Source organism: Drosophila mauritiana, chromosome 2L (assembly GCF_004382145.1).
Source record: "Drosophila mauritiana strain mau12 chromosome 2L, ASM438214v1, whole genome shotgun sequence".
In the NCBI taxonomy this organism is placed as follows: Eukaryota; Metazoa; Arthropoda; class Insecta; order Diptera; family Drosophilidae; genus Drosophila; species Drosophila mauritiana.
In genome coordinates, this window is record NC_046667.1 from 8,980,828 (window position 1) to 8,993,130 (window position 12,303).

A 12,303-nucleotide genomic window follows, 5' to 3' on the forward strand; every position below is an offset into this window, starting at 1 on the left:
TTCAGTTCGAGTTTGTATTTCGTTTGGTGAGGTTCACTGTTCGCTACAGTTCGTTTTGTCCACTGTCGACGTGTCTCTCTCTCTCTCTCTCCGTTCGCCTCTGTTCGCCGTGCGTGTCTGTCCCGACTTTATTTACCTTTTAACTCACGTTTCACGAAGAATAAAGATCAACTCAAAAGTTGTAGCCATAGAAAAGTGCGTAGAAAAGGCACCGAAACGCAGGGGAAGAGTTGGCACAGCCCAAAAAGAAAGAAGAAAAAAGCAATGCAAAGTGCGCGTGTGTGTTTACGTGTGCGTCCGTGTGTGTGAGTGCGTGTCTTATCCGTCGCTCCCATTGTAAAAACAAAAAAGTATCTTTCAGATACACGACAATTATCCAAGACCAAAACAGCAGAAATCTAATAATCAGCTTAGGTTCTCCCGTTTATTTTTTTAACAATTAGGGTTTTGAAGAAAATTTCCTCGTTTCGTTGCGGAATTTTTGTGTGGCGTTCCATTGCCCAAACGTTCCCCGAACTCTCTTTCGCGCTCGCTCTCTTCTTCTTGGCTCTCTCGTGTCGCTTTGCCGCTTTCGGGTTTCATAATTTTGTCGCTTTTCGCTTGCGTATCTTTATTTATATTTTGTTTCGTTTCCACTGCGTTTCGCTCAGTGTGAATCTTAATTGCCCACTTTTTGGAAAATTCAAAATACGAAATTCCCCCCCACCACTGTCAAAAAATAGTTGAAAAAGCACACACAATATTAATAGTTTTACATTCTTCTCGTCCCCCAGCAGTTTCTCTGACAAAATACTATATGATTTACCCGAGATCTTGGTGTATATATTTTGTGCAAAATAAATACAAATAAAAACCATAAATAAATTCAAGCTAGCCTTGGTGAAGTCATTGAAAAAAAATATTAAAGAAAAAGAAAAAATACATAAAAAAAAGAGATAAAAACCAAATCGATTTAAAGATATATTTATACACACAACGGTTTCACTTTGCGAGTTGTATACAGAGTAAATAATAATGTAAAGATAAAACAAAAAGCGATTTACAGTTATCGACGCAAATTGTTTAATTGTTTGCCTCACGGTCTTTAAAAACCTCTCAATATAAAGTATAATACACAAAGAAGTGCAAATCAATGTGCAAAATCAAATTATATATTCAATAATTAACACGTATAATGCCGCCTAAAAAACTAAACAAACATGGATTAACGCATTTATTGTAGATTGTTATCTATTGGATTGAAGTCAACGAGAAAGGTTTGATCAACGTAAATCATCAACTGAAAGGTATTAACTAATTTTGACCTTAAAGATTTATTTTAGAAATCTAGCAATTTGTGTGGGAAGTGACATTTCTTAGCTTCTGAAAGCGAACCCTATTGGATTAAGACAACAAAGACCCTATAAGATAATTTTTTCAAATTAGATATTATTTCAATCCTAACTTCGTATTAGAGATTGGTTATATTTTCTTGAGTACATTCGTGTAAGAAACGCATTTGAATTGAAATTCAAAGCTTTCGTAGCTTTTAAAAGACTAATAACGTACTCATAATCAAACGGTAAGCGTGACATTATCTGAAAGATTTTCTTGGTTCTCCGCTGACTCAGCAACTGCGATTAATTCTTTGGAAAGGTAGCCATTTGTCCATTTGGGTTTCCCAACATTTCGTCATGAATCGTCTTTTGCAAGAACACTTATCAGAACTCTGGTTCGAACGGTAGATCGCCAATGGAAATAATAGTCGCAGTGTACAGAAGTGTGGAAGTGCAGGCTGTTACATAAGAAAACGTGAGTCGAGTCGCGCTGCTCGGTTCAGTTAGAATTCTTTTGCTAATACACGAGCAAACATTGTAAACTGCCTCGGTGTTTGTCATTCATTCTCGTTCGGTGCGATCCGATCTCTCGGCGGCAAACAAACCCCAAACTCAGTGCCCAAACGCAAACCAAAACCAAAACCAAAACCGAGACCTAAGCCCAAAAGAAACTTATATCGGTATCACCGGGGAGCTGAGAAAACCGACTGAAAATCGGCTCACACGAATCGAAAAGGTTTATTTTATTCTCCGTTGCGTTCTTGGTTCTTAACTCTGGTTCTCTCTTTCAGCGCTACGTATCTCACAGATACATTTGTCAAGCGAGCGAGTGCGTGTCGGCTGTTTTATTTTTCTTCTTTATCAACGCCAAGTTTTGCATATGATATTGAAATATTTATTTTGAGAACATTTTATTTATACCGTCAATGAAAATCCTCAGCTATTTTTACCTAATCACTCTCTTACATGCGAGAGAAGCGAGCTCTTAGAACATTTTGCGACGTATTTTGGTTTGATTTAATTAGTTTATTGTTGCTAGACTTGGTGTTTTTGAGTTTAGCTATTAACTGGCTGTCGGCAATTTGGTGTTTTTGTTTTGTTTTTTTTTTTTTAGACTGGTTAAACCAGTTTTCCTGTTTGGCGGCTCTACTCAAAATTAAGAAAAAGAACAGAAAACACCTCAAACATGCCACATTATTTCATAGTTTTAGATTCGTTCGCTGTGTTTCTTTTGGATTTTTGTATTTGATTTTTGGGCGCCCCTCAACCTAATCTTCGCTGCTCATAATTCAATAAAAGAATGAGGAAGAAACTAACTAAAATTGCTGCGCTTAGGCTTATCGCCGATGCCCCCACCGCTCACAAAAACCAGCAAAGAACCCCACACACACACGCAGATAGAAACGCTGGCAGTAAAGCGGCGATTAGATAATGGCATTTTAAACGATGTCTCTACTGTACAGTAGAGTCGCGAAACACACACGAGCAGTGACCAACCAACAATGGAAATGGACTTTGTTTTGAAAACTGAAAACGGCTGATAAGACAGCCCAATGCCCACAGAGACAGCCAAACTGAGAGAATCGGAGAAACCGAGAGAGAAATGGGTAATCAGTAGTGCGGACGAAAAAACCTATACAGAGGTTTGACCAATTCTAATAGACTACGGAGAGGAAATAGATTTTTTTGACATGGTGTGGTTGGGCAAATGCAATCTTGATTACCTCCAAATGGATTGTTGTAATTTGGGACCTGCCAAATAATCGTCGACTAATTTATGTGGTCAAATTATAGAGATTAGAGAGCGAGCAGGAATAAGGTTAAGTCTTAATTGGGATCAGTTTTGAATGTGCTTTATGTTGGATATATAATAAATTTAAAGAAATTAACAAAAACTAATGCAAATCTTAAACAAAAGCATAAATTTTCTACAATGTATTATTATTTTAAGTGCTCTTTATATCTCAAAACAATAATTACTGGACATAACTATCATATCCTGGAATATCTCAACTTTTCTGACTTTTTTTTCTGTGGGAAAAAGTCGCACGTTTTTTGGACATACTTGTGTTTCCCTCGCGCCAAAGTTCCTGTGAAGCGTAAATGAATTTGTCCCTTTGATGTTTTCCATGTTAATTGGGAAATTAAGCTTGACCATTCGTTCGCTTCACTCGAAATCTTCGTCGTGAATATAAGACATTTTTTTGTTCAACTTCTTTTTATTCTTTTTGTATCTGTTTTTGTTGTTTTGTATGTGCTGCACATGCTTCTTGTTGGCCGGGACTACGTTTATAATTACGTTAACTTCAATTACTGCTTACGTACAATATCAGACCAATTTTTGTTTCTTTCCAGGTAAAACTGGTTTCTGAATGCCTCATTTTGTTCGTATTTTTTTTTTGTAATTTTTTTCTGTATCTGAACGTACCGCTGCACGAGTTTTGCTATAATTTTAATTTCTTTTTGAAGTTGTGCGCAAATGTGCTGAAGATCTCTTAACTGCTATTTAAATAGTAGTTAAGAATTTTTTGCCATCTTGAAACTATTTCTGTTTTAAACTCATTACAGTTGGATACGCATGGATCAAAAATGTATTTGGAAATACAATTTAAGTTTAAAATAAGAATTTAATAAACCTAACAAAATAACACGTGATAATAGTTCAATCTCAAGAAATCACAATCAAACGAAAGATTAAACACATTTTCTCATGCAAAACCTAACAACAAATACGCTTTAAATTGCATATGATTTTCGATTGGAATTCACAAAAGTCTTTGGCAGTTTTCTTAGCATGTTAGTGCGATTGACATTGTTGGATATTTTGATATGTGGTTCTCTATTTCCTCCACACATCCACTTATCCACATTGTTGTGTTTTTTATTTGATTTTGCCTGCGCTTTTTTGTGTGCCTTATTTTGATTTGTTTGTTGTGTTGCTTTGCCGACTGCTCCTCTTTGGGGCGTTTGCCGCATTTGAATTTCATTTTTAGATTTCAATTTATTTTCGGCGTAGTTTATGCCAATTTGGTTTTTGGGTGCGATTTCTTTAATATTATGTATGCCATATATTGTTCCCCGCTTCTCAGTGTGTTGGTATCTGCGTATCTGTGTGTGAGTGCTTCTTCAAGCGAATTTGTTGAATTGATACTCATTTTTCTGTGCACCGTCGCTGGCCCCTGTATTTGTTGTATAATAGGTTAACCGGGGAACGCAAACAACAAAAAAATTAAATAAAATAAGGCCCATTAAATTGCAGTTTTCTGAGCCATACTGTACTTGACCGAAAGAAACGTGTGATCTATCGAGTTTTCTTTTCTTGTCATGTGCTTGGTTGGCTTAGTCACAGTTGAAATACTGAAATACAGCGAACCAAATATCGCTTGGCGGTTCCTTTTTTTAAAAGCATATTAACTAATTGACGTCTGTGTTTATCTATAGGCAAAAAAAAGAAACGAGCTTCCTCGACCCACAAATATTTGACGGACTGACATTTGGGACAACAAATGTTTCAACTCATTTCGGATATCCAACCATTCATTGAGGTCTGCACTCTTTTTCCCAGATCGCGCATCACTTGCTCGAGACCAACTATAATTATCTTAATTAAAAATCTAAAGTCAAAGTTGGCCCAGTAGTCGAAAGTCGGAGTCAGAGTAGCCCAGCCGGCGATTAGCTCATCTGGTTTTCTGGCGAATTGAGCAATCAACGTCGTTTAAATGGCATGGAAAAGCTTGAGACAATCTCGGCTTTTAGTCGAGAAAGAGCTCCTTGGTCCCCCCGGAAGCCCCTCTGACCACTCGTTACTTGCACATTGCTCTGTTGAAATTTGAATATACGAAATAAATAATTTTCAGCTGGCTTTTTTGGCCGAAATAATGTTGATGTCATAGGTTCGTTGGCTGGGCGTAAAAAATCGTTGGTAGGCATTCAGTTCGAAGCTGTGTGTGTGTTGTGTTGTGTTTTGTGGTGTGTATGTGTGCGGCTAATGCAAGCATCCAAAAGACAAAAAAAAAAAAAAAACAACAACATTTGAAAACGACTCAGGAATGCCCATTATATATGCCAAATATTTGTTTTGTCAAAGTATTTTTCTGGTTTGTTTTATGGGTATTAGTTGATTTCGGAGTGATTGAATGGGCCAACAGGAAGGAGGGTAGTGGGAAGTACGAAAAGTAGTGCCTATAAACTATAGCTTCGACTGATTAGGAAGTATGAGTCACGGATTCGAAAGCAGATACCGAAACCGGGTCCCTTGTAAGCCAAGATAACTGCGCATTAGTTTGAAGAGTTTGCAAACTTTTCAGTAACAACAATGCCAGAAGAGCTTAAGCTATAGCTATAAGCTATATTTTGTGAAAAGTTAATTAAATATTTAAATGTTTATCACTATTCAAAATTGGATTCCCTAATATGTATATGTGTAAGCTTAAATTACAAGACAACATAATTGTGAAATAAATCAATTTATGAGTCATGCTTTTGCATTTATTACCAAATGGTAGTATTTCTATTTCTAAGGGTTCGAGTTCCGGTTTTAACTGCATTGATATCGCTCAGATAGGAAGCCCCCCGAAAAGAGTACGTTTAACTTCTCACCCATCAACCTACCTACCTGTTGCCTAACCCCCAATCGAAAATCCACACACATAGCAATTTTGGGTTGCTTGGCCAAAGGCTTTGAACCAAAACTCTATTATTACCAGCACAAAAAGAAACCGAAACCGAAACCAAAAAGATGCCATAAAGCGTGAAAACAAGAGCGGCGTTTGACCATCGGAGCGACCACCTTTTGCCCAGATACTCTCGCACACTCGCAGATACTTTGGGAACCTGGGGATCTAGAATAATTATTATGTGCGGTTAGCCCATGCTCGGGGTCTCCAGAGAGCCAGAGAGCCAAAGAGCGAGAGCGAACGAGCTCCAAGACTTTACCTAACGCGTTATAACGCTCGATTCTCAAAGCCCCCTACGTGTGTGTGTGTGTGTGTGTGTGAAATGTAGGGGAAACGCCAGCGAGCCTGTGTGTGAGTGTTTATAAAGTTGATTGCACTCGATTTTTAGATAAAGCTTTTCAAGGTCATCAACGAAAAAACGACGAAACGTACCCAAAAAATAAAAGGCAGCACCATCCGAAAAAACGCGGGAGATTCTTCCAGCAGAATGAAGAATCTTGATCCTTCGTCTCTTTCGCTCACAGCTAGGATGGCTTTTAATTGAAAACTATGCGCTGCTCTCTTCAATGCGACACATCTCACCAAGTTATACAAATATATAAATCAAAACAAGATTTATGTCTGCGCTGCGCCGCTGTGTATTCAAATCTGACAGTGGAAAAAAACAAAAAAAAATGAAAATAATGCCGAGGAAGCCCCACTACACACACACAATAATTTGAATCCCGAGACAATGAGAGACGCCGCGTTTCGGTTCTCCAGATCTGCAGCCTCTTTACAAATTATTAGACGACAACGGCGACTCGTTTGCTGGCTCCTCGTCTTGTTTTTGCCTCTTTTTGGCATATGCGAAAATAAAAACACACATTTTCGGAATGATTTTTTGATTGTGATGGGTTTGCAGCTGTTGGAAGTGAGCCGGTTTGTCTTTTCCTCTCCATGGCATCGAATTATTTTCGGTTGTGGCAAAAGGAACCTGATGAGCTGGATTGCTGGTCAGATATTGGTATCCTGTAAGTTGAGAGCAGTTCTTCAAGTGTTGTATATGGATTTTTGAAACATTTCTTTCTAGATGTGTTATGGTTTTTGGAGTCATTATTACACATTTATATTGCAAAAATGTGTTTATTTATTGATAGTTATTTATAGATATCTCTTTTTAAGCATAAATGACTCAAATTTTGTTTATTTATGTTTCGGAAACTAATTACTCATGCGATCCAGCTCACTTTAGCTGAAGTAAGGTTGTGAAATACCAAGAATCATGTTTTCTGCAGACAAATCAGTTTCACACATGACTTGAGTTCAATTTATTGATTTTGACGAGTGTCCATGTAATGGCGCCTCAAAGTATGCAATTAATGGTGCGTATTTTATTCTATTTCGCGTCATTTCATTTCGATATAATCGAAATACAGGACGTTGTATACGCCCTACTAATCCGCTTTGAGCACTGAGACTGAGATGTGTAATTAAATTCAGCAACGTCCAGAAATAGAACAATAAAGGTAGGGCAGCACAACACCTGTTTGATTGAGTGGTAGCTCGATTCATTTATTTACTTTTTCTTCTGGCCCACAATTTCAATCAAATTTTGGCCTGGAATTCCGCGTGCCAAAGTGATATTCAATTAAAAATGTATAACGCGCAATAAGCACTGAAAAAAGTGACTATCAAATTGTTAATACCTCGCAGATGAAACTTGCAAACTTTATTATTAAAACCAGACTTTACTCATTGAGTTTTAAAACATGCACATTTAAAAGCGCTTTAACCCATTTATTTTTGGTAAATAGTGTTATTTTTTTCGCTTTTTTGCATACAACTATACCTTACAAAAAATATAGAGCAGATCGCCAAGCGAAAAGTATCTGTGCGCGAATAAATATTTCTGTGCGTCATCGCGCAGCTGAAGTAGAAAAAGAATTTGTTACTTTTCATTTTGATGACCATCCAACGTTTTTGAGAACTGGCGACGTGGTTCAGTTTAAGTCGAGTGCTCCATAAAATAAGTCCACACTTATGCAGCCATTGCAAATGGATTCGGATTCGTTTGTGTGCATATATATCTTGAATATGTACATAGTATATATAGTATATATACATATAAAGCATCCGCATTATGCAGAAAGAAACTGGCTAGAATCGAAAACAGTTTGGGCATGGAATTTTCTGCGCCATTTCGGGCACAAAACTAATTTGCATCCAAGTGTAAACAATGTGAAGATATATATACGAATATGAAGAGATATATATATAGACCGCAATTCGATTGCCTGATTAGTATCACAATATTGGCAATCTGAAATTTCCTTCGATATATTTTCATATTTTCTCACTGACCTGAGCTTTCCGCTTTAGTTGTTGTGAAATTGATTGTATCTTTAATAGAGACATCTGCAGTCTATAAACAAATGCCTACTTAGCTGCTCTTTGTGGTGGGCCTGTCTGTTATTTATTTAGCTTTTATGTAAATTTTATTCGATTGCTGAGTATTTTTTTTTTGTGTTTCTTGCTTACTTCATAAATTTACTTTTTGTTTGGTGTCCCATCTTGACGTTTAGCAGTTGGAGATGGCTCTTTTATCGAGGGCTTGCTGTTTTTTTGTGTTACTTGCTTGAAAAGTGAGTTATTTACGTTTTCAAAGAATGGCAATGGTTAAATGATGTCAGACCCGTGTAATTTATGATGAATGTATTCCTAATTTAAGTGAGAAATATGGAAATATAGGACTGTGATTTCTGTGAAATATTTTGGCCAACATATTTACATTTAATCGTGTTTTATTGCTGTATATCATGGTATGCATTATAATTATCTCTGTTTCCTACCAACTCTAAAACTTCTGGGTCATTTCCTGTAAAATGCTCGCTTGACTTACCTTCTAAATGTTGCCCAAACTAATTAAGTTTTATGACTACAAGTTAGCTGGCTTTAACAACGTTTCCTGATCCTTTACGACATTATTGTTTATGACAATTTACACACTCATACGTCGGAAAACATACTTTAATGGCGAACTAATAAAAATTTCCCGCAATGTTTACTGAGGGAAAACCTATAAAAATGTCGCTGATAAATGAAAGTTTCAAGCGTATTCAGGACAGGGAAAATGCGAGACACCTAGAGATAAGTATATATACATAGGAAAACTGTGCCTACTAAAAGGCACAAAAAAATGAGAAAAACGTGCATATGTATAAATATCAACACTTCGGTTTTGCTTCAATTTTCAATTTTAACGACCGAGACTAATTTTCACACCAGCAGCTAATGTCAACACAATCGTTGACATTTTGTCAGTGAGAGCAACTAGCCAATTTGAAAAAAAGAAAAACATTTCAATTGGCAAGCCAGCGAAACAGGAAGCAAAGTGCCCAAAAGGAAAATGAGTAATGGAAAATTAGCAGACAGCTCCTAGGTGAATCGCAATCCCGCGCTCCCTCCTCTCGTTTGATTTGATTAATTACACAAATTTGACATTAACACGTTTCGGGGCGCAAATGAAGCAGAAGGCAGCGATATAAACAGCAGCCTCGCCAAAGAACAAAAAACTCTTGTCCAGATTCTCTGGACCAAGTGATTAATGAAATGATTGAAAACAAAACGCACAGCAGTAGAATCTCGCTCCGTTTTGTTCTTTCCTTCTTTTTTTATTATCTCTGGACTTGGACCGAACCGAAAATCTGACCACCAAGGAACTAAAACGCTTCCGGGCATTTGTTCTTGAGGAGTTTCGTCTTTGCTTATCCAAATTTCTCTTGGGAAGACGGATGACAAAGGGAATAGAGAACCTAAGTTTCATTTGGTTAATTGATCATTTAAAGCCACTTTAGTAAAACATAAGCATGATTACCTAACTGGATTTTCAATGGTTTCATATATAGGTTTGTACGGGTTTGATGTTTCATACTCTAAGTAAGAACATGAAAAGATATTTTTCTATAATATTTGTTGTATTTCGATTTGTTTAAAGAGCATGCCCAAATTCGTCAAAGTTCTTGAAATATTATTCTTGTCGGATTTTCTGTTCTGTCCGTTGGATGGTTAATGATTCTTGTAGCTATTCGGCTTGCATGCTAATAAGCAGTTTAGGCCCGAACAAAATATATGAAAATTAATGCTTCGGTTTTGCCTAATATACGACCTAATGTTCCACACCGTGTCGAGGGGAATTTTCGTGGCTTTAACCGTATTGATTTATGCCAACATTGTTGCTGTTGGATGGGTTAACCTAAATTGATCAGTTCGGTGGTGGCGGGTAATTCCCACATTTGTGTTTGCTCAACTTGAACGCACATTTGGCCAAGTGCTGAGGATAATCTCGAGCTGCATATGTATGTATTTGGTGTCTTTCGTCGATCGTCGAAATAATACCCATGTGTATATGTTTTCTTTCGTCTTGCTGGCTTATCAGTGGCATTTAAACAGCTGCGTGGCAACTATGGAAAACGCTTAGAAACGGACTTCAAATGGTTCATTTTGCGGCTAATACATTCCAGGCACGTAAACCCGAGCATATGGATTTTGGCCACTTGTTGAAAAGACTCCACGGGCGGGTGTAACAGTACTGCTAGTCGAAGCTCTCTCCCTGCGATATGCAAAGCATGTGTCTGCGATTCAGATAGTTTCGGTTCGGTTTTATGTGGCCAGCCCCTATGGAACCTCCTCATTACTTCACGGCCCACAGCATTTGATAGCGGCAACATATATGCACATAAGTGGCTTCTTGTGCAATTCTCCCCATGCGGAGGCACTTTCCCAAAATTGATAAACTTCATACCACCCCAAACTACATTTGAAAATTATTTTAGGGCTGTTGTTTTAAGCCCAATTCGCAAACAACTGATGAAAAATGTTTCTTCGGGATGAGATCTTTCTAATTTCCGAAAATTCTAGTTATCAGAAAGAAACAAGATATGAAAATGGCATAGGTAGTCATCATATGATGATCTCTGTTGATCTTAACTTAACATAACTTACGAATCTTTTCGTATATGCCTATATTTCATTTGCCTTGACTGCCTATCGTGTGTTGATTTTATTTTCGTAAATTTCTCTATTTACTTAACTTTATTAATGTGTCATTGTTATTTTTGCTTTTAGCTTTACTTTTTTTTTTGCTGTACTTGTATTCCTTATTTGGGCCACACATTTTTGTACGTCGTCTTGCGTACGCGACAATAAAATAATTTTTACGCCGAATGTTTCTTTTTTACTGTTTGTGTGCACAGCCACGAGCTCGGCAAAAAATGAAAAAAATACGAATAATGAGTTTATGTATTTTAAAACTGACCTCATTATGGAGCAAAATTGTTTTTGCACACACAGCGTGGAAGGAACAAGTTGTTAACAAATGGCACTTTATAGAAGTTTTGGATAGCCCAAAACCAGAATGCCTGACACACAAACGACCGAGTACAGTAATGTTAATAATTATTCAGGGCGATAAGCTAACAAAACAATCGGAACCAATAGCTGTAAGTTAACTGGCTGATAAAGTGGGAATTTCGCTTATCGCGACACCCGATTCGAGGTCTTTTTTATCGTCAACTTCGATTTTATTCGGCAAACCGCATATCGGTTTGGCGCGTTTCTCGTTTTATGCTCGTGGTATTTTTGCTCCTTAAAGCCCAGGAGAAACCAAAGACTCAATTAATCAAGTGCTGAAAATCTGTTTATCTTTTAGGTGCAGAGTTCATAACTTACGCACGATTTACGGTACAAGTCTTTTCCGTTTGTACTTATATAAATAAATTTTATTTTCGTTTATTTATTTGTTTGTTCTGGTATCGGAAACGTTTGAAAAAAGTGTCACGTATTATTTGTGAAGTGAGTTGCAGGGAAAGAAGGTATTTTTGTGGTGTTAGGAGAAGCGGAGAGTCATAAATTAATCAATTATAATAAATTAAGAAACTGAATTATTGCACAATTGTTTTTTGAGTTTGAATGTCAAATGTGTGACAGGAAATGTGGAAAAGTGTTTTTATTAGTGATGGAGTTGAAACTTTAATTTCATCTTGATTTAGCTACCTTTTGGAAATTGCGAAGCCGCGGCATTATCTCATCTCCATCGACTTTTGCCCCAACTTTTGGCACTCACTGTAATTTTAATTTAATTTAATTCTAAGCACGTCTGGGAAAAAAATATAACCAACAACTGTAATTACGTTTTTGCAAAATGCGAAGCAGCGAAGAAAAAATGCTGAAAGAGACGAAGAAAAATTGGCAAGAACGAAGAAGCGAGGAGAATTCTTTTGAAATCTTTCCTTCCTTTTTTTTTTTGCCACGAGTTGGAGTCTTTCTTGGCC

General features: G+C 37.1%; 1 protein-coding gene across 3 annotated transcripts in view; it reads left to right on the top strand.

The window, feature by feature from the left end:
* LOC117147334 (neurogenic protein mastermind) overlaps nucleotides 1–12,303 on the top strand; it is a 68,372-nt gene continuing 56,069 nt past the window's right edge. The window contains exon 1 of one of the 3 annotated variants that reach the window (XM_033314199.1): nucleotides 1–1,286. The gene's annotated coding sequence lies outside the window, so the exon portion shown is untranslated. The remainder of the gene's footprint in view (nucleotides 1,287–12,303) is intronic. The other 2 variants (XM_033314192.1, XM_033314208.1) reach the window with 2 other exon arrangements.